The sequence below is a fragment of the Bos grunniens genome, chromosome 11 (genome assembly GCF_055505025.1).
Source record: "Bos grunniens cultivar Pamir isolate PY7600 chromosome 11, Bosgru_T2T1.0, whole genome shotgun sequence".
NCBI lineage: Eukaryota > Metazoa > Chordata > Mammalia > Artiodactyla > Bovidae > Bos > Bos grunniens.
In genome coordinates this window covers 24,084,390-24,112,016 of record NC_141175.1, presented here as the reverse complement: position 1 = coordinate 24,112,016, position 27,627 = coordinate 24,084,390, and the positions used below count along the sequence as shown (strand labels likewise).

Below are 27,627 nucleotides of genomic sequence, written 5' to 3'. Positions count from 1 at the left end.
AAGATCATCTCATCAACCCAAAGAATTCTTCACATCAGTTTCATTCATTGACAGAGAATAGTCCCTAAACCCAGATGTCATCCACTGAAGTGTTTAGATACAGGTCATTTCTGAACTGCACACCAGGATCACCCCATGTGGTTTCAAGTTACTTCAATCTGATATTTTGACTTGCACATGAACTCTATGTGTTGAGAAAGTCATTGATCTGAATTTTGTGATGGCTGCTAAATGCTGTTATGAGTTACAAAAATAAACCAGAGAGACAAATCAGAGATTTCTATCCCAAGTTCAGGGCCTCCCTGGTGGCTCAGTGGTAAAGAATCCACCTGCCAATGCAGGAGATGCAGGTCTGATCCCAGGGTCAGGAAGATCACCTGGAGTAGGATCTTTTCCTTTTTTTAGAGACTTTTTTTTTTAATGTGGATCATTTTTAAAGTCTTTATTGAATTTGTTACATTATTGCTTCCTTTTTATGTTTTGGTTTTTTCGTCCCAAGGCATATGAGATCTTAGCTCTCCAACTGAGGATCAAAGCCGCACTCCCTGTGTTACAAAATCTTAACCACTGGACCTCCAGGGAAGTCCTGAGCTGCTTTCTATAATCAGTAGACTTACCTTATAACCATTTGAATTATTAGGTATGTGGCATTTATCCAGAATTTTCAGTGGCATAGAATAACTGTAGCTTTTGGTACAAGTAAAAGATATAATATCAAAGATTTTTAAATGGTTTAGCAGCTCAGAAAAGAAAAATCATCTCAATTCAACAGTGTTCCCTCCTGTTTGTGCATTTAATCCAGGTTCCTCTTTATGAGTTTTGGCTCTTGCTCAGTGAATTCTTTTTGCTGCTCTTTGTTCTGTTTATAGATGTATTTTGTTGAGTCTCCAAATGAGAAAAAAAAAATTACAAAGAAGAAAAGACCGTTTACATGTTATGATTTATTGTCAAAATGGTTATGGTGGTGAGTGGGGATTCACTCTAGTTTATGAATAATATATTTACACTATTATGTCTCCTGGTAAATTTATAAGATTGATGTTCAAAAGAAAGAGACTCTAAGCATGATGAATTGCTACCACATAAAGGTAGTCAATCTTTATCAGCTTCCAACCAAAATGAGCTAGAATGGTTGCAGAAGTGCCATGAGAGCTTTCCAACTGGTGCTTTCTGCTGTATTCTTCCAATTCTTTTGGAAAAGAGATATTAAGCATCAGACCCACATTTTGTGATAACTTGGGTGGGCTAAGCCTCAGTGGATGCTGGGATTTATTAATACAGAAACAGAAGCAAAATCTACAATTCAGTTAGAAGTAGGGCTTTTGGAGTAACTGAAGGGTTGAAATTTCAGCAGTTGAACTCACATTGTATTCAAACAGACAGTGAATTTCATTTAGATTCAAGCTGGTGTTAAGGAAATGGATGTAGATGGAGCCAGGCAGCATCAATTTTCTGAATGGTGACTTTTTGTAGCTAGAAGGAGTATAGCATTCTGGTTTCTTCATTCAACTTATGTTCCTTTAGTGCCTACAGTGACCCAAGCATGGCCACGGGCCTTGGATACATCAAAGTACAAAATGAATAAGTCCTTGCCTTCAGGAAACTTACATGCTACTGGGAGGAAGTTAGAAAGAAATTAATAAATAGGTAAGTAGGTAGGAAGTCAGATGATGAAACTGTGCTGAAAAGTGAAGCAGGATAATAGGAATGAGAGTTAGGGTGGCTAGAAGGATGATTTGCTTTTTTCATTTTAATATTTGGAAAGACCTTGTGGATTAAAAGGATATTTGAGGGAAAGCATGAAGGAAGTGAAGGAGCAAGCCATATGGATACCTGCTAGGAGCATTCCAGGTAATGGAGCAAGGCCCAGAAAGGTATTGGGGGTGGAAGTAAGCTCAGTGGGTGTTTAGATGGTTGGAATGGAAACAGCATCAGAAAGGGATGCAAAGATGGATGACAGTGCCTGCATCTGTGGGGAGCAGTGGTGGAGTATGGAAAGGACAGACAGTAGGGAGAAACAGAAGATATCTATGTACCGAACATTCCAGAGCACATACTGATGACCTTCTACATCCTGGGCTCTAGTGGGATTCAGAGCAACCAGATCCTTATACATATCTGTCTTGTTTCTATTCTAGCTGTGCTAAATATCTCAGGAACATCAAAGAAATACCACCAAATGTCCATCTTCTTTATTCAGATCCCAGGCCACTTGGCCTCACCAACCACACACCTCACTCCAGGTCCATCTTCCTAGGACTGCCCTTCTGCTCAAAAAGTGGTTAAGCCTCTGAGCCTTCCTGCAGCTGAAACCGGATCTGCTCGTTTTCAGCTTCTCACTTGGTTCCAACTTCTATCTTCTTTCTTCAGCTTGGTCAGTTGATCACATATTTTCTTATGAATACCCCTTCCACTCCACCACATCTTTAGAGACTTCTCTTTTCCACCAGCTCCAGGGTCATCTATTATTCTGTTTCCTCCTGGCCTTGCAGGCTATCACAGGATGTGAGGAACATAGCATCTCTGCCCTTCAGAATCCTTCAGAAAGGGAACACCTGCCCACTCACTGATATACATTGAGGGAGTCCCAGATGTAGGCTTTTTTACTGAAATGGATAAAGTGTGTTTGGAGTAGAACTTCTACCTGCCAAGGGAAGATCATAGAGGGTCATTGACAAAAGTAACCTTTGGTTTGGGCCTTGAAGGATAAGTGATATTGTAGGAGGAAAAAGGCAGAGAAGGCAATGGTACCCCAGTCCAGTACTCTTGCCTGGAAAATCCCATGGATGGAGGAGCCTGGTAGGCTGCAGTCCATGGGGTCGCTAAGAGTCGGACACGACTGAGTGACTTCACTTTTAATTTTCACTTTCCTGCATTGGAGAAGGAAATGGCAACCCACTCCAGTGTTCTTGCCTGGAGAATCCCAGGGATGGGGGAGCCTGGTGGGCTGCCGTCTATGAGGTCACAAAGAGTCGGACACAACTGAAGTGACTTAGCAGCAGCAGTAGCAGGAGGAAAAAGGGGTGAGGTTAGGAAAATACATTCCTAACCAGATTGGCAGAAGGAGCCAATCATACAAATATCTTCTTATGCATTCCTATTCCTTCCATTCCCCTCTTATGCCATTGTACTATGGCCTGGTTTACCTACATGTCTAGCCCTGCATGATATTTATTGATAATTTTATATGAATAAGGTAAACGCATGCCATCCTTTACTTCTATAGCTATTCTTCCATTTGGTTGGTTGGTTGGTTGCTTCCTTCCTGCTATGTCCAAGAATTCTTCCTGAACTGAAGCCAGCAAACTCGGTGCACACCTTTATGCTGATTTCTTCACTGTTTGGCCCTGGGTGATACACTGCTTGCTATAACTCTTGTCTATGTGTGTTGCTGAGGAAAGCAAAGGGAGGGCAGAGAAATCTGCATTCTGGTTCTCATTCTCTCTTTTACTGACCTATGGCAAGTGCTTTGGTAAGGTAGCTCACCTGCCAAGACATAGGAGATTGGATAAAATGTCCCTTCCAAATCTGAAAAGCAAGAGTCTATGGCTTTGAGAGACAAATCACATTGGGGTAGGAGAATGAGTTTACTCTCTCATGGAGCCTGTGCCCTTCCAATAAATTAGCAGCAAATATCACTTTTGTCAGAGGTTCCTGCACAGGTTTTGGATCTACTGTTAACTTTCTACATGACCTTGACTAAGTCTTTTCCATACATTTATCTTTGGTTTTCCTTACCTACAAATAAGTGGTAAGAATAGCCATGTCATATACAGTGAAGTGAAATGAAAGTTGCTTAGTCCTGTCTGACTCTTTGCAATCCCATGGACTATGGAGAGGATTAAATGAAATAAAGTATAAAGATGCACCATGTATAACTTTGAGAAATGTTTGAGTTACAGCCACACAAAGGAAATATTCAGTACTTGTTGTTACAATGGAGCTTTTATGTGGTTGGGTTGGACATAATTGTAACTATCAGCTGACTCTCCATTGTCTGAAATGAGGGATTCTTCTGTTGCAGAGATAAATTTCAACACAGTTCAACTCAGTGGCAAGGCTGCTGCTGAGCTTGCAAGCTTAAGGACATCCTAGAGAATCCATAATTAACTCAATGTTTAGTAGAGTATCATTCATACTTAGGAATATTTAGCACAAGGACGTGAAGAGCCAGGCTTGCAGTTGCAATATTAAAAAAAAAAAAATCAATGACTTCATAAACATATCTGTAATCATTAGAAGTTCTCAATAAACCATAATGAAATTTATTATTATTTCACCTATAAGACTAAATAGATTTGCAGATGGATAAGGATCAGCTCAGCTCATCTCCTCCTGTGAAATTGCCAATTCAGATCTGCCCACTGCAATATATTCAGGAGTGATTTGCTGCAAATTAGGTCAAGTGCCTTCACATTACAACTTTCTGCTAAAGACACTTTCCTAATGGGTCCTGTTTCTTCCTGGGTCTTCAAAGTCTTCTTTTGTTTTTGTTCTGAATTTCAAAAGAGCTTAGGAGAGTTTAAAGTAATCCAATGAAATGAAATATAGTTGATTAAGCAATGTAAAGAAAAATGAGTTTCAAAGCCAGAAAATTAAAACTTGAGTAGCTTATAGTCAGGCAGAAAAAGCAGTGAAGAACATGGTGAAAGATGTATTCATTCAACATACATTTACTTATGTTTATTTATTAAGTATTTATTGTATTTTAAGGATCAGAATATGAGTAAAACCTGGCACTTGCCTCTGAGATATTCCTGGTTCATCCAGAGTGACAGATTTGTGCTGGGAGTGTATATGAAGGACTTGAAGCTTGGGAAGTATTTTAGTTTTCTCTGGATGCTCTAACAAATCACCACCTTCTTAGTGACTTAAAATGATGCAGATTTACTATCATGAAGGTCTGTAGGCCACAAGTCCAACATAGGTCTCTCTAGGCTAAAATAATGGAGCAGGGTGGGCTACAGTGTTCTCTGGAGGATCCAGGGGAGAATTCAGTGTCTAGAGGCTGGCCTCCTCCCTCAGCTCACAGTTCATTTCCTCCATCTTCAAAATTCCAAGGTCAAAATGTTAGTAGGGTTGGTTTCTCCTGAGAGCTATGAGAAAGAATCTGTTGCAGGTGTCTCACCTGACTTTGGATGGTTTGTTGGCAATCTTTGGCATCCCTTGCCTTGCAGTAACATGACTCTGACCTCTGCCTACAACTTCCCATAATCTTCTCTCTGTATATGTTTGTTTGTGTCCAAATTTCCCCCATTTATAAGGGTACCATTCATACTGGAGATTGAAGGCAAAAGGCGAGGGGGGCAGCAGAGGATGAGATGGTTAGATAGCATCACCAACTCAATGGACATGAGTTTGAGCAAACTCCAGGAGATGGTGGAGGACAGAGGAACCTGGTGTGCTGCAGTCCTTGGGGTTGCAAAGAGTCAGACACAACTTAGTGACTGAACAGCAACAAAGTCATACTGCATTAGGGGGGCCAGTGTACTCAAGTATGACCTCATCTTGACAAGTTACATCTTCAGTCACTCTGTTTTCAGATAAGGTCCTGTGCTGAGATTCTTGGGGATAGGATTTCAACATGTGAATTTGGAGGGACATGGTTCAAGCTATTCCAGGACCCCTGTGGTGACACAGGGCCCATCCAGATAATCCAGAATAGTCTCTCCATTACTTAAGTAAGCAGATCCTTACTCTGTTATATCTGCAAGGTAACAGGTAAGATATTTACAGGCTCTGTGGATTATAATGTGGAGCTCTCTGGGGGGCTGTTATTCTGTCTACTATAGAAGAAGGCTTCTGGGGTTAAGTTATTATTGAGGACCAAAAGAAAGGAAAAAAAAGGGAACTATTGTATGAAATCATGTGTGTGAAACTTTTGAAAATTGTAAAGCCCTGTAGAATTTAAAGAATCTTTCATTTATTAAAAGAAAAGTTAAAAAAAGAACAAGCAGGGATTCATCAAATGAAGGAGATTTGGGGTGGAGGACACTGCAGGCAGAAGGAGTCACAGCCTCAGGATATTGTGGAAAACAATAGTGCATTCCACAAACCACACAGACCCATGAAGCAGAAAGCTTTCGTGCTCAGCCTTCATTCTCCTCAATTTCACTTGATAGGCTACTCTTTCCATCTTAAAGCATCTTCTCCTGGTTTCTATGACACCACAGTCGGCCTGTTTGCCTTTAACCGCTGTTTCTATTCCTTCTCATCTTCTCCAGGGGTGGCAAATCTGAGCTGCTGGCCAAATTCGCTTGCTGCCTCCTTTTTGTAGATAAAGTTTTCTTGGAACACAGCCATGCCCATTTATTTCTGTCAGTGGCTGCTTCCATGATACAATAGCAGAGTTGAGGAGACACAGGCAAGACAGCATAGCCTTCAGAGGTGAACATGAAACCATGTAACTCAGGTTGGGACTTGAACCTGTGGGCTGGGCTTCAAACCCAGCAGAACTCAGGCTGGGACTTGAACCTATGGTCTTTAACTGAAATCATGCCCCTGGTCTCAGGACCTAATGCAGCTCTTTGATATCACAGAAAGAGTTCAGTGAGAGACAAAGGGATAGGTAAGAAGTGAATTTATTTAGAGAGAAACACACTCAGTCTCAGAAGGTGAGAGCAGCCCTAGGGTATGGGGCTGTCAGATTTTATAAGGGTGGATAATTTCATAGGCTAATGAGGGGGAGGAGTGTTCTAGCTATTTTGGGTAAAGGGTGGGAATGTCCAGGAATTGGGCCACCACCCATTTTTTGACCTTTAAGGTTGGCCTTTGAACTGTCAGGGCCCCTGTGGGTGTGTCATTTAGCTCGCTGATGTGTTACAATTAGTATAAACTGAGACTCAAGGTCTAGTGGAAGTTGACTCATTGGCCACCTTGGACCTGTTTGGTTCTAATCAGTTTGTGTTGTGTCCTCAGGTTATGTCATCCTTTTAAAAGTTGTGCCCTGCCCCCTCCCCTCCAGTTTCAAAAGTATTTGTTGCCTGGCCTTTTAGAGAGAGAGTTTCCCAATCCCTGATCTGCTTGGCAGGATTCTTCTCTTTACTTTAGAGGGTCCAGAATTCAAACTTATCCATCTTCCCTTTTCTACCCACATGCTTTAAGTGATCTTAGTCAGTTTCCTGTCTTTAATTACCATCTTCCTGCCAATTCTGACCCATCCCCTGTGAATTTCAGATACAAATATCAGACAGCAGTCTCAACATCTCCACTTGGATAACTAATACAGGTTTTTGTTTGTTGTTCAGTTGCTAAATCATGCCCAACTCTTTGTGACCCCATGGACTGCTGCAGTGTGTCAGCCTCCTCTGTCCTTCACTATCTCCTGGAGTTTGCTCAGGTTCATGTCCATTGAGTCGGACATGCATGGACATCTGGAATATGTTCACATTTTTTACTATCCACATTAAATAATTTTTTCATTCAATATTGCAGATACTTCTGCATGCTAACAAGTGTATATTAGTTTTTTCAAACCATGTGTAATTGCCACAGACTAGCATATTTTCTGAATAGACAACAATTTTCTTAACCATTCCCCTAAAGATGAGCACTTGTTCCCTTGGTATCATCAACACCCTGTGATGATGTCCACTGCATGCATTTTCACCACTTGAGTTTTTATAGGGCCAACTTTTGGTCAGTGTTTGAAGTAAGGCAGGACTAACTGTTGAAATATAGAAAACTTGTACCTAACTGTATACAACTGACAAGTCTGCACTACTCAGGAAGTACCACATGTGCCTCAAGTCTCAGCCCCCTTGGGACCCTTCACCCTTTCCTCACAGCCTGGAACCAAAGACCAATCCTTGCCTTAGCAAGGTCCCACCTAGGCAGACACTGTGGGAGGTCACTCCCATTCCAGGTCACTTCCATGATATAACAGTTTTGAATGTTTGATTATAAAACCTGTGTTACTAAGGCCTTAAAATCGATAAAAAGTTGGAGTGGGTAGCCATTCCCTTCTCCAGGGAATCTTCCCAGTGCAGGTCTCCTGCACTGCAGACGAATTCTTAACCAGCTGAGCCGCAAGGGAAGCCCACTCATTTGGGTATGTATTGCCAAAATTCTTCCTAAAAAATATGTTGCAGTTGAGCATTTATATGTCCCGAGAATGGGAAGGTTATTTAATTATAACTTAACCAACACTTGGGCTACTCTGATAGATAGCTCAGTTGGTAAAGAATCCTCCTGGAATGCAGGAGACCCTGGTTCGATTCCTGGGTTGGGAAGATCCCCCAGAGAAGGGAAGGGCTACCCACTCCAGTATTCTTGGGTTTCCCTTGTGACTTGTAACAGGATGGTGTAACTTGAAACCACATTGAGAATCCAGTTTCAGGCTCATAAAGTCATCTAGCATTTTCCTACCTCACATGGTAATTTAAAAAGATGAAAACTTATAATATCTACAGGAGCATTTTAAATGTCAATAAGTATAAGCCAAATGTAAAAGACTGTCGCAAACCATTGCAATTTATAGTTGTTCTATACCAGTTTTAGGTACTGGCATCTCACATTCAAGACCCTTCAAAATCAGACCCAAATCTACCTAACTATCTGTATTTCTACTTTTTCCCAGCTTAGACTTTAACTCCAATTAAACAAAATGAATCACTCACTCCTACATGTACCAAGTCCATATCCAAGTTCCGCCCCTGCACCCCACACCTCAGTTTTCACTCTCTGGTATTTTCTTCCATCTTCCCTATACTGGTAGAAGTTTTTTGAATTTTTATCCATTTGTTAAGTTCCAGCTTCAAGTTCCTTTCATCCCACATATGCTTCTCTTTTATCAATAGTATGAGCATGTGCTAAGTTGCTTCGATTGTGTCCAACTCATTTCGACCCTATGGACTTTAACCTGCTAGGCACCTCTGTCCATGGGATTCTCCAAGCAAGAATATTGAAATGAGTTGCCATGCCCTCCTCCAGGGGATCTTCCTGACCCAGGGATTGAACCTGGTTCTCCTGTGCTGCAGCCAGATTCTTTACTGCTGAGCCACCAGGGAAGCCAGTGGATAGTATGGTTATAGTGTAAACAAATGTTTTGGTATAACTAATTAAGTTACCAGGATATATGGGGTTAATTCCATTGGGGCAATTTACTACTTTAGAATCTTTGGTAAAACACTTGGCTTCCCTCATATAAATGGAGCTAAGGACTGTCCCTCACTTGGTCTCGCCAGACGAGCCAGTGAGTCAGTCAACCTTAGGAGCTGTATGAGGAGCTGCAGAACATAAAAATTGAACATGACAGACCTACTGTCCTCAGATCAGAGTCTCCTAGGATAGACAGACAATTAACAATAATGCCACTGAGTCCTGGGTACGCCATGCTCTGGGAATACAAAATACCCTGCCAGATATTTTCAGCAAAAATATTTATCTTAATATTAAGACAGATCCTCACACCTGCCAGTGAGAATGTTTGGATACACATGGGAAGTCTGAGTTCACTTGCCGTAGATTGAATACCTGCATTAGGAGAAATGCAAACATGCAGGAAAAACTCTTTCAACTCAATGTAGCGAGCAGGTGTGGCCCCAGTTCCCCTGCATCATTGGTCCAAAGTGGTGTGCTATGGATTCTGAAGGAAGAGGTGGAAAGTGGTCAAGATCACGTGTCTTCTGGATGATAGAGACAGGAATCATGTCCACTTCCCATTTGGAGTAAATGGAAGCAGAGTGAGTGATTTACCTTGTATTAATATGAGCAAATGGAGCACTCATGGGAACTTGTTTAGAACATTAGTGTACTGTCTCTTCAAATTAAGGACTTCTGAGAATTAAAGGTTCTGAGAAACCCCCATGACTCACAAGATTGTATGTTCTTGCTGAGTGATCAGGCATCTAACCCCCTGAATGTTAAATGACAAGGAATACATAAGGGCGTGGCTGATTGCTTTAATGAAATGCAGGTATTCACAGGGAAGGTAACTTGGTGAGAGAGAGAGAACCAGAGACAGCAAGGATTTCCAAAAGAGAGCTGCCCTCCACTTAATGCAATTTCAGGCTTTGAAGAATCCCAGAGCTATCTGGTAAAAATAAGTTTGTGAAGAATCGTTCAAATGTGAATAGGTCTGAATCCTGTTTCAACGTTTTGAAGCATCCTTGTATATTGAAATGACTGAGAATCTACCCTAAAAACAGTTAAACTTTAAAAGGAATTAATTCTAAAATCACATGAGCCTGTTCATATATGTGTGTGTGTGTGTATAAATCCTCTGAGTCATTATTAAACAAAAAATTTAAAAATAAAATGAAAAATCATGACCTTGTCTGGACTAAGAAACAATTATTTACCTATTTAGGGAAATAGCTTTACATTCTGGTCCTTTTGGGTAACCACAGAAAGATGAGATGTACAAGATATTTACACTAAATCATTGTGTTTTGCAAGTTTAATACCCAGTGTTTTTAGACTGTCAATTTGGAGCTAACATAAATGAGACTGTTGGACCTGAAAAGGTCATTGACCATGAATTCAAATCCAGTTTCTTACAGATGAGAAAAATAAAGCCAGATAAGGGACTGACTCTTTTTAAATCTTTAAACTATGCAGAAGTAGCTGATAGAAAATATGCCAGAACTCAGGAACATGGAATAGATGTAATTTCAAATGCAAGTCTGATATTATCAAGCTCAAATTATAAAATTTTAACCCTCAATTTCCATATAAGATAGGCATTTTCTGTGAAGCACACTGATTTAAATGAAAAAAACAAAGAGGTGGGGGGAAGGCAAAGAACTCTAAACTTAACTGGTTTTCTTCACTGAATACAACAAACCAAAAACTGGTTCAAATTATTCAGAAGCGAAAGTAATCCTCTACATGAAAAATATCAAAATTAAAGTCTGGTCTAATTCAAATGATTGTTATCATAATCTTACCATCTGGAACCCATGTTCTCTAAAAAAAAAATTTATCATGAAATTGAGAGTTTTGTAGAAAACCCAGTATTTACTTTCTTGGTCTGAAAGTTGAGATCAATAGCATAATTTCTTAACATTCTGATGAAGAAATGATCCTCAATCTTAAAATAATTAAACTCCCTGGTGGCTCAGTGGTAAAGAATCCGCCTGCAAATGTATGAGACGCAGGTTTGCTCCCTGAGCTGGGAAGAGTCCACAGGCCACGTGGAGCAACTAAGTCCATATGCCACAACTACTGAGCCTGTGCTCTGCAACAAGAGAAACCACTGCTATGAGAAACCATCACACCATAACTAGAGTAGCTCCCGGTCTCCACAACTAGAGAAAAGTCCATGCAGCAGTGAAGACCCAGCACAGCCAAAAATAATAAATAAAGTTATTTTAAAAAATAAACTCACAGCATGAGTTAAAATATGCCAGATTTTATGACTGATCCATAAAAGTAGTTGGGTGTTTTTTCTTCCTCATGAAAGTTCTCTTGAGTAGGACAGAGAACTCTTGAAAGAGAGGGAAAGTATATCCTACCTCAAAAAGGGTCTGTGCCTCAATTATGGGGAGCTGGATGGATAGAAGGATGGAGCCAGAGGAATAGCTGCCTTTGGTTGGGAGGACATCCAATCCAGAGCAAGGTGTGCAAACCACATGAAGACTTCAAATGTAAATTCAAACGATGATCAAGGGCAATGTTCCATATGAGAACCTAAGTGCCAAAAGGCTACTGGAAGAAATGAGAAGAGTCTTGAGGTTGTGAATTATTTCCTTTGCCTCACAGGTGCAGTGGCAGCTGGGGATCTGGATCAAGTGCTCTGGGAAAAGAAGTTGGCTGGAATGCAGGAGCGGGTGTTTGGTTCCAGTCACACAGCACTGGGACCAAAGTCAAGCACATCTCAATGCAGACAAGGAAACACTTCCCTTGGGAAAAACAGGGCAGTGTTTAAAGAGAATCACCAATGCACTGGGCTAAAAAGAGGCTCAACGTGTGAAGGTTCCAGATTTGTTACAGGAAGAGGGAAAGAGTAGGGATATAAAGAAAGCCAAAGAAAGAACATGAGAAAGTGGATGAAGGAGAGAAAAGAAGAGGGTATTAGGGAGGGGAGAGAAGAGAAAGAACAGATCTTAGAAATTCAGATTCTCTCAAAGCAGACACTGTAAGATAATGAGACACTTAAGTCCTACAGGACTCTGGCTCTCACCCCAGATGTGAGCCCAGTACAGTAGGGATACATGGAATTTGTCATGAGACATGGAGTCTTGCTCAATCACTTACTAGATGGATACCACTGAGTGAATTACCTTCTCTACATGTTTGTTGTCTCCTGCATAAAATTCAAATGAAAGATGTATTTATGGTCTTACTGTGAACATGAAGAAACATACATAAACCTGTTTTGTAAGGCATGCATCATTCTGCACATGGCCATTATCTTGCTATACTTGTAGATCATGTAATGTTCAGTAATGTTTTCCTTTAGTCTCCTTAGAAAGCACAGTTATCAAGAGGCGGTTGTGAATGGAAAGCTAAGAAATGGGTGAATCCTCACAGAAGCTAGCCATGGGGTTCAGTGCCAGTGCAGGTGTGACCTTCACCTGTCCTGTCCCAGACTTTGTACCAGAGGTGGAGCAGGAGCCAGGGGTGTTGCAGAGACATTCTCAAATTCTTGGTTCTCTTAGTTAAGTGGTACAAGGAAAGTGGCTGATGGTAAACTATAGAAAACACACCCCTTCACCTTTCCATGGCTACGTAGTTCAAATTCTGGACTTCGTGTCTCCAAGTACCAATTTTCTTGGTATGTGTATGTGCTCAGCTATGTCCAACTCTGCAACCCCATGGACTGTAGCCCACCAGGCTCCTCTGTCCGTAGAATTTCCCAGGCAAGAATACTGGAGTGGGTTGCCACTTCTTCCCCTAGAGGATCTTCCTGACACAGGGATCAAAGCCTCATCTTTTGTGTCTCCTGCATTGGCAGGTGGGTTCTTTACCAATAGTGCCATGTTTACAAATACTAACCAGTTAAAAAAAAAGAAGAAGAATGAATTTCTTTTATTTTAAATGAACAGATTTTGCATGGATTCATTTTTTTTTTCTCCCAAAGGAGCTTGGAGATAAAAATACAACCTGAGGGACTGGTTTTTCCCTCTGTACTGAGCCTGGAGAGCATAGCATTTGAAGTCCATGAGGCTTATTTGAAATCTGGCCCAGGTGGTGCAATTGGTAAAGAATCTGCCTGTCAATGCAGGTGATGTGGGTTCAATCCCTGGGTTGGGAAGATCCCATGGAGAAGGAAATGGCAACTTGCTACTGTTTTCTTGCCTAGAATATTCCATGGACAGAGGAGCCTAGCAGGGCTACAGTCGGGATCACAGAGTCTGAGATGACTGAGCACATGCTTGTTGGCTTCATTCTATCTAAACTGTGGCCTGGGTGGGGAGGGGTCAACCATCAGACTGGGACAAGGATTCCTGTCTCCAGTATTCATGGCACCTGCCTGCACCTCCTGTGAGTTCCTCTTCAATAGCAGCTGAGTCTCAAATTTGGCCGCATATTGGACTAACTTGGGCTTCCCTGATAGCTCAGTTGGTAAAGAATTTGCCTGCAATGCGGGAGACCCAGGTTCGATCCCTGGATTGGGAAGATGCCCTGAAAAAGGTAAAGGCTACCCACTCTAGTATTCTAGCTTGGAGAATTCCATGGACTGTATAGTCCATGGAGTCGCAAAGAGTTGGACACGACTGAGTGGCTTTCACTTTCACTTTAGGACTACCTGGGGACTTTTTAAAATTCCAGTGTCTCCCCCGCCCCCGATTCAAGTAAAACAGAATCTCCTGGGACCCAGGCATTACTACTACTTCTAGCTACTCAGCAGACAAGTTTGAAAACTTATGTTCTAGAGTCAACCTTTCCCATGCCTTGAGGAAAATATCGAATTTTGTATTAATGTCAATAATAGGGCCTCAATTGAAGGAGTCCCTGTTCTCCTTGGGCTGTGGCAACAAGCACTTTCCCTGTCTTATTCTACCCTGGTCCTCACTGCAGCTTCTAAAGCAAATGCTGCTATTATTGCCATTTTACAGCAGAGCCACCGGATGCCTGTCCAAGAGAGACACCTTGATCAAGGCCAAGAGGCAGGGTCCAGAGTAGAACCTGGAGCTCTCATGGACGAGGCTCTACTGCATCCCCTAACCTGACAGGCAGGCCTTCTGTGGCTCAGAGAGGAGTCACTGTTTGGCTAGTGACTGTCTCTTAATCTCTGCTCATGACTCAATAAAAAATTCATTATAGATCAAGACAGCTGACCTTATGGTGTGAGTCTTCCATCAATTGCATAAGTGTACTGGACTTACACATGATGCCAATGTGGGGTGCCAAGGGAGAACATTGACTTTTGCAAAGTTTCCCAAAGGGCTATTTTCAGGAAAACACAGGGCTGCTACACATAGTTTTGTTTTAAGGCTGGTTCCACTTGATTCTATTGACTGACTATCAAGATGCTAAGACTTCGTTATGGCAGAAAGCAAATAAGAACTATAGAGCCTTTTGATGAAGGTGAAAGAGGAGAGTGAAAAAAGTTGGCTTGAAATTCAACATTCAGAAAACTAAGATCATGGCATCTGGTCCCATCACTTTGTGGCAAATAGATGGAGAAACCCTGGAAACAGTGACAGACTTTATTTCTGGGGACTCCAAAATCATTGCAGTTGGTGAGTGAAGCCATGAAATTAAAAGACACTTGCTCCTTGGAAGAAAGGTTATGACCAACCTAGACAGCATATTAAAAAGCAGTGACATTATTTTGCCAACAAAGGTCCTTCTAGTCAAATCTATGGTTTTTCCAGTAGTCATGTATGGATGTGAAAGTTGGACTATAAAGAAAGCTGAGCACCAAAGAATTGATGATTTTGAACTGTGATCTTGGAGAAGACTCTTGAGAGTCCCTTGGACTGCAAGGAGATCCAACCAGTCCATCCTAAAGGAAATCAGTCCTGAATGTTCATTGGAAGGACTGATGCTAAAGCTGAAACTCCAATACTTTGGCCACCTGATGTGGGGAACTGACTCATTTGTAAAGACCCTGATGCTGGTAATGATTGAAGGCAGGAGAAGAAGGGGATGACAGAGGATGAGATGGTTGGATGGCATCACTGACTCAATGGACATGAGTTTGAGTTGCTCCAGGAGTTAGTGATAGACAGGGAAGCCTGGCGTGCTGCAGTCCATGGGCTCAAACAGAGTCGGACATGACTGAGTGAGTGAACTGAACTGAAAACTTCATAGGACGTGTCCATCCATGCCATCACGACCTAACTTCCCACAGGAGGACCTGAAATCCAGCCCGGGCTTTTATCTGCTGTCTCCTCCACAGTAAACCTGAAAGAGGATGAAAACCATGTAGGGTGAGAAATAGTTCTTTATCATAGTTATTTTAGGGTAGATTTTGATAAACAGAAGTCCAAGGACAAGTTTTCAGAGGTCTCGAAGTTCTCTACAAGACTTTAAAAAAATTGTAATGTCATTGATAATCACTGAACAATTTAAAATAGCATATTCTGAACTATCGGCAAAACTGCTTTATTTCCAAATCTTTTCTCATAGTTTCAGTGTCCAAGTTTGCAATTATATTTACAAATGAGTTGTCACCAGACAGGGCTACTTTAACTGTCCCAGGCTAATGAGAAAAAAACAAAGGCAGATTTAGTAGGCACAGGATGATCTCCTGCCGAGTGAACTCTAAATGACATCACTCTGAACTGCGGGATGAAGGCTTTGAAGCAGTCCAAAAAGTGATGAAAAAAATGAACTTCAGGCCAACAGATTGGAAAAGGCATACCCAAACTAAAGGAATAGTCCACATCACAGCCCTAGTGCAAGCAGCAATTTAGTTTCAGCACAATTACTGAATTACAATTACAATAACTCTTGACAATTTAAATTATTTTTGCTTTGGTAATTTGTTTGGTTTTAGCTTGTTAATTTGTTTTGACTTCAAAGTAGTATGAATTAAAAACATAACAACTTTAGATCTAGTTTTGTGTGGATGCGTATTTAAACAATACGAGGATAAAATAATTTAATTCCATATTGCAGGGTGTGTGAAAACATTTATCTTTAAAAGGATCCATGCACACTGGAGTTTGATTCGGACTAGTGTGTAAATTTAGCTCTCATGGTGTTGGGTGAGTTCCTGAGGGGGACCCTGCCCTAACAGAAACAGCTCCCCGTGGACCAAGGATGGGAAATTCATGGCATGCAACATTTTGCAGTATTTCACTGACATTTAAGAGATTTTGTTTTAAGCTGTTCATCTAATTTCTCTCTTCTTAGACTCATGTTAATGTTCCAATTAAATAGAAAATGAGGAAATAGAAAAAAAAAAGAAAGATGTGTTTTTAATAAATTGAATTTCCATTTGGGTTTTATTAAAATCGCCATGGGAAAGTTTGTCTCAGAAAATAATGATATCAGTGATCATTCCTATTCTTGTGATTAAAAAAAGGAGGCACTATTAGGTGTGAACAAAGTGTGGGCAACATAGTAGGCAGTGCCACTCACTGGGGAACAGGGTCAGGGCAGGAATGATCTTGCTCCCTTGTGAATTCCTCACACCCCAAACAGGTCCTAACGTAGGACGGGGAAGTGCTTGCTGGTTAATTGCCATGTCTAACTTGGCACGCCACCCTCCAGGATTCACAGCTGGAATGTTCCCACAGCCCTGCCCCTGCATTTAGGATCCAGTGAAGCAACTCCAAGACAGACCTCCTACAATTCAGCTCAAGTCGGCCTAGAGGTATATATATCCCATTCTCTGCTCCTGGTAACACGTCTCCGGATTCTGAACTTCTAGTTCAGGAAAAGGGGCCCTAAACCAATCTTGTTCTCTGGAGATCAGCAGGCTTTTTTCTGAATTTATCCTCCTAGGTCCTCTAGTGTCAGTCACCTGCCCTCCTCTACCTCTGCCCACTCAGCTGCCAGGTGATGCCATTGCTCATGAAGGAGGTGGCAGACACAGAGATTGAGACTCTGGGCTGAGCAGACATGTGGTGACTTGTTCAAGGGAGAAAATAGGTATGCAGTTTTTTATGTGTCTGGATTTGCCCAAGTTATTTATTCACCATCTCTGGCTCTGAGTTTTCATCTGTAAAATGAGCTTAAAAATAATTTATAAACCAGTTGTGAGAAGCAAATGAGTTAATTTGTATAAAGCATTTGGAACAATGACTGACTCAAGTAAGCATGCAAAAATACAGGCTGTATTTTTTTTTAGTTCTTTCATATGCCCACGGAGAAGGGGACGACAGAGGATAAGATGGTTGGATGGCATCATCGACTCAATGGACATGGGTTTGGGTGGACTCCAGGAGTTGGTGATGGACAGGGAGGCCTGGCATGCTGTGGTTCATGGAGTCGAAAAGAGTTGGACATGACTGAGCGACTGAACTGAACTATGCCCACGCTCATGCCAAATGGCCCTGGTACTGATCATACACCACCCAGGAAACCACTCCAGCCACTGAATTCTGGTTTTCTAATCTACTTTCTCCTTCCTCCTCTGGTTAACTGCTATCCTCTTCCCTACTTGAGGGTCCTTATCATCAAGTCCTTCATTCAGTTCAGTTCAGTTGCTCAGTTGTGTCCGACTCTTTGCAACCCCATGAACTGCAGCACGCCAGGCCTCCCTGTCCATCACCAACTCCCAGAGCTTGCTCAAACTCATGTCTATTGAGTTGGTGATGCCATCCGACCATCTCATCCTCTGTCACCCACTTCTCCTGCCTTCAATCTTTCCCAGTGTCAAGGTCTTTTCTAATGAGTCAGTTCTTCATATCAGGTGGCCAAAGTATTGGAGCTTCACCATCAGTCCTTCCAATGAACACCCAGGATTGATCTCCTTTAGGATGGACTGGTTGGTTCTCCTTGCAGTCCGAGGGACTCTCAAGAGTCTTCTCCAACACCACAGTTCAAAAGCATCAATTCTTTGGTGCTCAGCTTTCTTTATAGTCCAACTCTTACATCCATACATGACTACTGGTAAAACCATAGCTTTGACTAGACAATCCTTCATTAAAGAAAGAGAAGGGGACAACAGAGGATGAGGTGGCTGGATAGCATCACTGACTTGATGGACGTGAGTCTTGAGTGAACTCTGGGAGTTGGTGATGGACAGGGAGGCCTGGTGTGCTGCGATTCATGGGGTTGCAAAGAGTCAGACACGACTGAGCAACTGAACTGAACTGAACTGAACTAGTGTTTCATAGTCTTTACTCCCTTTAGGGTCCTAGGTTGGCCTGACCCTCCCCTGAACAGACTTCATTCTGACTCTTGTTCAGGTATAGACATGAGGGTTTTCCTACAATAGAATGCATCCTTACCTGGTTCTCCAGGGCCAATCAAATGGGTCCTAAATGCTCCTATTTCTTCACTGTCCTGTGAGCAATCCCCTATGTGTAGTCAAGAAAGGTATGCTTATAGAAAGGGGGAAACAATGGGAGCCATCACTGGCAGGTCCTTTTTGCCTCTGCACATGCTGAAAACCACACTCATACAAAACAGTATCTACAGAGGAAGCTACAGAGTTCCTTTCTGTTTTGGGTGTTTTTGCAAATATTTTTCATACTACCAAAAGGAGGACTGGAGTTAAGCAAATAAGACCTGGGTTCGATACCTGTGTTGGGAAGATCCCCTGGAAGAGAAAATAGCAACCAACCCTAGTATTCTTGCCTGGAAAATCCTGTAGACAGAAGAGCCTGGTGGGGTATGGTCCCTAGGGTCACAAAAGAGTCAGACATGACTTAGGGACTAAGCAACAAACATGGCACTTTAATAAATACTGTATGTTAGAAACTCTGAGTTTGGGGTCGATTTGTTTTTACAAGGTTGGAATTGAAAACTTAAAGACACATTTACTTTGGGGATCCTCATCACCAGTCACTGTGATGCTCCCCTCTGTACCTCTAGGACAGATAGTGGGAAGTGACAAAATAAAAGCTGAGTGCTCGTCAGTAGTAGCTATTGCAGAAGGGCTCAGTATATGCCATCACCCACAGATGCAGAATTCAGTGCTATGAGGGCTCTTGTGCTCTTTACTCCAGTATTTTATATGGGTCAGGAAAATCTAGCTCAAACCTTTTCAGAATCTGTCTTAATCTTGTCTTTAGAATGTTCTTCTTTCTTCTTTGTTTAATCACTTACATTCTAGATCTATCTTCAGGAATGACTTTGAACTATTCTCATCAGCCTCCATGTAGCAGCCCTCCCAATGTGTAAAGACATTGTCCCTGAGTATTTCTCATTCCCTCCTGGGAGTTCAGGGCGGCGGAGAGCGGAATAGGAAAACCATTGCCTGAGATGACAACCTGTAATTTCGGCTAATTGTCTCTCAAGTTTCTCTTCCTTCCTCATCCTGAGACTGACCCTGATGGCCAGTGTCTAAGCACTGCTTCTAGTGGATCAGTCAACCAAAGATAACTCAAGACTGAGACCATGTATACTCAAACTATGTTCTGAAGAAAAGGTGGGGGGAGGCACTGGCACAGTGTCTATTCAGAATTCATACAGAGAATTCTGTTCATTCATTGTTAATTTTTGGGAGTTTGATATTGAAACTCCAACTAAAAATCTTAATTTATCTACTTAAAAATAATTGTAATATATAGTGAAACTATATGTAATCTTGTTCTGTATTTTCCAAGCCTCCTATAAATGTTTTATCATACTTTTAACCTAAAAAAAAAAAAAAAAAAAATTTAGAGAATTTCATCTTTGATGTGTTTACATACTGAGCTTCTGTGCCGTTTCATTTTAAATAACTCATCCAATTTTAAAAAGTTAGAAAACATACCACCCTATCCCATTTATAATTTATCTAATTAGAATAACCTTTTCACAAACTCGACTCAAGACTTTTAGGCCATGAAATTTGCATATCTCATTCGAATGTGAAGATGTTGATATGCTATATATTTACAATAGAAGAGTCACACCAAAAATTGTAACAGACGAATCTTGAAATTAAAACTGTGAGCTGTTTTTTTTTTTTTTTAAGGTGTAGATTTTAATATAAAGGGCCACTTAATAGAATCCTTTTCACTAAAAATCAGAAATATATCTGATACTTTTATTTTCTATGATTTCATTTACATGATATTCTTAAAAAGCAAAAATTTAGGGATAAAAATTAGATCAGTGATAGCCCAAGTGAATTTATTGGGGTAATGAAATTGTTCTGTATGTCTTGATTATGGTTTGGGTATATGACAATATGTACTTGCAAAACATAGATTTAAAAAAAAAAAAAAGGGTAAATTTTCCTTTTTTTTGCAGGAAAATCACACATCAGAGGATATACTTTTACTTACAGAAAATATATGATATTGAATTCATCAAAATTAAAACTTTTGTACTACAAATGACACCATTCCATACAGTGAAACACAGGCACAGAATTTTTTTAAAAAGATAAATCATTTGTCTCATAACAGACTATCCTGAATAAATACAGAGTACTCTTGAAAGTGAAAGTTGCTAAGTCATATCTGACTCTTTGTGGGCCCATGGACTGTAGCCCCCCATCTCCTCTGTCCATGTAATTCTCCAGGCAAGAGTACTGGAATGGGTAGCCGTTCTCTTCTCCAGGGGATCTTCCCAACCTAGGAATTGAACCAGGGCTTCCCTGGTGGCTCAGAGGGTAAAGCATCTGCCTACAATGCCGGACACCTGGGTTCGATCCCTGGGTTGGGAAGATCCCTTGGAGAAGGAAATGGCAACCCATTCCAGTACTCTTGCCTGGGAAATCCCATGGACGGAGAAGCCTGGTAGGCTACAGTCCATGGGGTCGCAGAGTCAGACACTACTGAGTGACTTCACTTTCACTTTCACTCCTGCATTGTAGGCAGATTCTTTGTCTGCTGAGCTACCAGGGAAACCAAAGAGTGCTCTTACAACTTAATATGTTTAAAAGGTCAGTAGAGAAAGTACACGGCTAGACATTTCTCCAAAGATACACAAATGACTGAGGGGTTGGGGGCGGGAGGAGAAGCGGACGACAGAGGATGAGATGGCTGGATGGCATCACCGACTCGATGGACATGAGTTTGAGTGAACTCCAGGAGTTGATGATGGACAGGGAGGCCTGGCGTGCTGCGATTCATGGGGTTGCAAAGAGTCGGACACAACTGAGTGAACTGAACTAAACTGAATAAGCACATAAAATTGATTACCATCACTAGATGTTATCAAAACCAGAATAAGATGGCACCTCATACCCACTATTATATCTACAAAGAAGAGACAATAACATGTGTTGATGAGGATACAGAGAAACTGTAACTTTCATATTTTGCTGGTAGGAAGATAAAATGGTGTAACTGCTACCTTTAAAAAGTTTGGCAATTCCTCAACATTTTAAACACAGTTTTGTATGACTCAGCAGTCCCACTCTTGGTTATGTACACCAAAGAAACATAAATATATGTATACACAAAAATTGTATGTGAATTTTCCCTAGTTTTTTACTAAGGTAAAAAACGCAGGACATAAAATGTATTATCTTGGCCATTTTTAAGTGTGCAGTTCAGTAGTATAAAATACATTCATAATGTTGTGTGACCATCACTACCATCCATCTCCAGATCTCTGTAATTTTGTACAGCTAAAAGTCTACACCTATTCAGTAATAATTCCCCATTTCCTCTACTTCATAGCTCCTGGCAACCACCATTCTATTTTTTTGTCTCTCTGATTTTGACTTCAATAGGCATCTCATGTAAATGAAATCATACAGTCTTTGTCTTTTTGTGACTGATATATTTCACTTAGCATACTGTTTTTATGGTTTATTCATGTTGTAGCATATGTCAGAATTTCCTTCTTTTTTAAGGCTGAATAATATTCCTCTGGATGTGTATGACACATTTTGCTTATCCATTCATCCTTCAGTGGACATATGGATTGCTTCCACAACTTAGCTACTGTGAATAATTTTGCTATGAACACAGGTATACAAATCTCTCTTCAGAACTCTGTTTTTAATTCTCTGGGATATGTATTCAGAAATGGGATTCCAGGCTCATGTACATGATTGTTTATTGCAATGTTATTCATATTAGTCAAAAGTAGAAATAATCCAAATGTCCATAAACTGATAAATGGATAAATAAAGTATGACATATCCATACAATGAAACTATTACCCTACACTATAAAGGAATTACTCATACATGTTACTACATGAATAAACTTTGAAAACATAGGGTCAAGTTAAACTGGCCAGCCACAGAAGACCATATATTGTATAATTCTATTCATATAAAATATTCATAGTTGGCAAATTTATAGAGACAGAAATCAGATTAATGCTTACCAGGTAATGGAGTAGGGGAAAATTAATAAGTACTGATTGCTAACGGATGCATGCATGCTTAGTTGCTCAGTTGTGTCCAACTCCTTGTGATCCCATGGGCCATAATCTGCCAGGCTCCTCTGGCCATGGGATCCTCCAGGCCAGAATACTGGTATCGGTAGCTCTTCCCTTCTCCAGGGGATTTTCCTAACACCAGTGATTGAACCCAGGTCTCCTGTATTGCAGGTGGATTCTTTATTGTCTGGAGTGATGCAAATGTCCTAAAATTGGTTTGTGGTGATGATTGCCTGAAGTCTGTGACTATGAAACTGAATCTGTAAAAGCAATTCAATTGTGCACTTGTATATATCAATAAAACTCTTACAATAATTATAGCCCAATAAACCTGACTCAAAAGGGAAATAACTTTAAACTTCCAAAGTTCAAAGAGGGCAAAACACACAAGCAGAAAGTTTCTCTTTTAAAGGAATAAAAATAACCAATACCATATTCAAGGATGTTCAATTTATCAATTGTCAAACTAATATAAATAAACCAAAAATGAAATCTGTTTTCTCCAATAAGATTCACAAAAATGAAAGATTGGCAATAACCAGTGTTGATGAAAATGAAAGTGTGTAAAAGTCGCTCATTCGTTTCCAACTCTTTGCAAATTCTTCAGGCCAGAATACTGGAATGTAAATGACATGACTTAGCAGCAGCAGCAGCAGCAGCAGAAAGAACTAGAATCTCCTGAAACAGGTTGTATAGTTCTGAGTGGTTTCCCCCCTAAATTTTACATAACTTTTCCATGGCAGAAAAAGAATCTATAATAAGGAATACACATCCATACACTATAGTACAGTGTTTGTGCTTTTTCATTCCAAAGCTAATTATTAAAGAAGGCTCAGTCTGGTTATACCCTCCCCCTTTGAATCAGTCTTATGTGACTGAAATAACTAATAGCATGCCATAACCATGACTTCTGAGACTAGGGTCATAAAAGCAATACAGCTTCCAGTTGGTCTCAGGACACTTGCCTTAGAGAGTTGACTTGAAGAAGTCTGAGGCTGCCATCTTGTCAGGAAGCCCAAACTAACTCATGTAGATAAAACATGCAGAGAACTACTCAGAGTAGATGAAGAGAAGAGAAGAGATGAACAGTTAGCTCCCAGGGGCTTTAGCCTTCCACTGTTCCAGCCCCAGCCACTCTCTGCCTATAACTACATAAGAAACACCAAGTCAACAATGCCCAACTAAGCACCTCCCCAAATCCTGACACCCCCAAATCATAGAGATAAATGACTGTTATTGTTTTAGGCAATTTGGGGGAGTTGTTATACAGTCACAGATATTGAACAGAGAAAGAGAATACTTAACCCAGAACAGAACACATAGAATACTACTCTCAGTAAGTTCTAATTTAGTGAGAAAATAATCACTCAATAAATTACCTAAATTACCTAAATAATTATAAAGGAGATAGCTATAAGTGCTACAAGAGAAAAGCAATTAGAGTATAGGAACTCAGAGAAAGGGAAGAGCAGGTCTTCAAGAAGTTAACATCAAAACTCTCAAAGAGGAGTCAATGAAGGCACTTAAAGTGATGAAATTTGGACATGTGGAGGTGAGGAAATTCCAGGTAAAACAAACAGGTTATCCACAAATGTGTAACTAGTTCAATACATTACTTGCACATTTCTCAATTATAATGGCCAGTTCAAATCCTATGGGACAAGATTAGCATTTCTATGACATCTTTTGTCATTTTTCCTTATGGCAAAATAACCTTATATTTTTGCATTCAATTTGGAACTCATATCCATTTTATTTGATATATATTGAGAGTTGAGATTTATGACATCCTTTGTAGTCATAAAAACCACATTGCCATGAGCCTGTCCCTCTGGCAGGATTGGTAAAAAATAGAAAGAATGATTTTCTATGGCACCCCACTCCAGTACTCTTGCCTGGAAAATCCCATGGACAGAGGAGCCTAGTAGGCTGCAGTCCATGGGGTTGCTAGGAGTCAGACACAACTGAGCGACTTCCCTTTCACTTTTCACTTTCGTGCATTGGAGAAGGAAATGGCAACCCACTCCAGTGTTCTTGCCTGGAGAATCCCAGGGACGGGGGAGCCTGGTGGGCTGCCGTCTATGGGGTCACACAGAGTCGGACACGACTGAAGCGACTTAGCAGAAAGAATGATACACTGCTATGCTTAAAATGGACAGCCAACAAGGACCTATTGTATAGCACATGGAACTCTGATCAGTGTTATGTGGTGGGCTGGATGGGAGGGGTGCTGGGGGAGAATAGATATGTGTATGTGTATGGCTGAGTCCCCTCACTGTTCACCTGGAACTGTCACAGCATTGTTCTTCAACTATCTGCCAATACAAAATAAAAAGTTTAAAAAAATACTACAGAGTAAATAATAAAGAAGAAAAAGCATTTTACAAAAAAAAAAAAAGAAGAAGAATGAGACATCGTCCTGATCTTAACCTCACAGTGGCACTTCAGGGTACCTGGCCTTATAACAAAGGTGAATGAAGAGATGACAAAAGGCAGGAATGAGGGAATTAACATCCATGCCTGAGGGGGTCTGGGAAAGCAACCTTTTAACTGAATCATTAAGGACTCAGTTATGCCAGGCAGGAAGAGAAAGACTTCCAGGCACAGAAGACAGAAAGAAAAATGGCCCCCAAACATAAAGCATGGTGTGTTTTGGGAACTGCAAATAGTTCAGTAGACCCAAGAGCAATATTTAAGTGGGGAAGAGAAGACTGGAGAAGGCAGCAGGAGCCAGTGTGCTGAGGAGTTTGGACTCCATCCCAAAGGTGACAGGGAGAATCTTTGAAAGGTCACGTGTTATTGGGTCCACACATTCGAATTGTAATTATTTCTCCCACAGCCAATTTCTCTACGTATGGTTTCTGGGACTAGAATGCAATTTTTGATGAAAAGCCATCTCACTTTTGCCTACTTTAAAATTCTGTCATCCATCTCCCCAGTGGATGGCATTCACCCTAACGATGGGATCTAATGTAGCCTGAAAGAAATGCCACCTTACAGGAATCAGAGGCAATCTATTCCAAAGTGTTTTCCACTGACTGTTCTTGCTGGAAATGTGGTTTCTCATGCCATGAAACTTTGATGATTCCATAAAGACACTAATTGTAATTATTTATGGACTGTGGCTCTGTCATCCCCATTCTATCTCCTAGAGATGGATTAATTACAAATTGAGGACCCCCCTCACCCCCACAAAAACCACATTATTAGCCTGTTCCCACTGTTAGGAAATCTGGTGGTAAATAATTCAAGATAAATACAATCCCAGTGGGGAATTGCAAGTACCTATACTTCATGACCTGTGACATCCCTTGCGACGTGTGATGCTGTGCTGAGGGGACCATGGGCTCCATAATGAGCCCTCACATATTAGCACTGCTTCCCTTGGTTTGTCTTTTCTGATCTGCCTGAAGCCTTGTCATTCATCATCCTTGGCAATGAAGGACAACTCTTCCAGAAAACTCATTCCCATATTTCTTCTCTTCTGAAGACTGATGATGCTCTAAATGTTTTAGAACTGCCCCCCCCCCCACCCCCCCGTTCAGGTCCTTTAGAGTGCCGGGAAGACAGTTTACATTCAGCCACCATTGCTGAGTAAAGATATCTGGTTTTATTCTATTGGGGGAAAAAACCCTTCCTGAGTAATTAACAATTCTGGATTTTGCATGGTAAACAGTGTGGAATGGGTCTAGTCTCAAGGAGTTTACTGTATAGCTCTGTATTGTCGAAAAAAGAGAAACATTAAAAATTACAGTATGGCAAAGCTGGAAAAGGGAGAAGGAAATAGCAACCCACTCCAGTATTCCTGCCTGGGAAATTCCAAGGACAGATGAGCCTGGCAGGCTAGTCAGTGGGGTTGTAAAAGAATTGGACAGGTCTGAGAGACCAAACAACAACAATAAAGCTGAAGAAGTGTTTCACACACACATCCTTTGAAGACTTCTGGATATTGCTGCTACTTGGGTATGCTAGCTGGTGGGAGTATAATTTATTCTCAGGGTTGATAATTTGGTTTTCCTAAATTTCTCTATCAGTCTTTGTCCTGATGCCTGTCTCTAGGGTGAGTACTTTTAATATATTTGGTTCCGAAGTAAATAATTTACATTCTTATGTCATTTAATTCCTACAACAAACCTGTAGAGAAGTGCTGGTAACCTAATTTTACTAATGAGGAGATCAAAGTTTCAAGAGGTTTGGTAACTTGCTCCAGGTTACAGGGTTGGCTCGTGGAATTGCTTAGCCCACAGTCCTGGGCTATGTGTCTTGAAAGGTCTTCCTCTTATTCACTGTTCTAAGCAAGTTACCTCAGACACCTGTGTAAAATAGTTTCTGGAAGTTTCCTCTTGCTTAGGGTTTTAAGCAGGAGGAAATGGCACCCCACTCCAGTACTCTTGCCTGGAGAATCCCATGGACAGAGGAGCCTGGTGGGCTGCAGTCCATGGGGTCGTGAAGAGTCGGACACGACTGAGCGACTTCACTTTCACTTTTCATTTTCATGCATTGGAGAAGGAAATGGCAACCCACTCCAGAATTCTTGCCTGGAGAATCCCAGGGACGGGGGAGCCTGGTGGGCTGCCGTCTATGGGGTCGCACAGAGTCGGACACGATTGAAGTGACTTAGCAGCAGCAGCAATAGGGTTTTAAGAAAAAGGGTTGCTTGGTGCTTATGAAGCTTGTTCATCTAGTTCAGTTATTTTAGTAAATGTTAATATGGAAGACAGATCTTAGCTATGGTCATCTGTCCTTTGAGATTTAGATAAAATTGACTCAGTTGTCTGCTTGCACTTAACTTTTATGCCCTATGTTTGCCTTTCTCCTTACCCATCCAGGAGTGGAATTCAATTTGTGCTCTGTGAGTTCTCTTAGAAATGTCTGCAGTAAATAATAAACTTCATTAAAAATTTGGGGGCCAGTGATTGCGTTTTAATTTGTAGCACTGAAAATCAAGTAAAATTAAATACTATGCATACCATAAAATTAAATATATAAATTTAATTACAGGAAGAATCGAGTGGTTAGAGTTTATTATTCACAGTACAAAGGCAAGGTACAAATCAAAGTTATCTTTCACTTTGTATCATATATTTTATCTTTAAAATATCATATCTGAGATGCCGGTCTTTCTGACATCTCACCACTTGAAAATACTTCCTCTTGCTGCCTTTCTCAGGCTTGCCACTTCTCTTCAAAAGCCTCCTTGCAGCTCAGATGCTCTCACTTTTTGCACATGTAGACTTTATTTATTTTCTAAGTGGCTTATAAATGTGCTCTTCAAAGAAAAAGGCCATT

General features: G+C 40.9%; 1 long non-coding RNA gene across 9 annotated transcripts in view; it reads left to right on the top strand.

Annotated features, from left to right (window-relative positions):
- Positions 1-27,627, top strand: part of LOC147362740 (uncharacterized) — a 99,959-nt gene that overhangs the window by 48,723 nt on the left and 23,609 nt on the right. For 2 of the 9 annotated variants that reach the window (XR_015135790.1, XR_015135786.1), the window contains 2 exons: positions 16,543-16,714; positions 16,846-16,992. The exons of 3 other annotated variants lie outside the window; for them this stretch is intronic. This is a non-coding gene — a long non-coding RNA (uncharacterized LOC147362740). Of the gene's footprint in view, positions 1-11,703; positions 12,314-16,542; positions 16,715-16,845; positions 16,993-27,627 lie in introns of those variants that run through there. 4 more of the 9 variants (XR_015135784.1, XR_015135782.1, XR_015135788.1 and 1 more) reach the window with 3 other exon arrangements.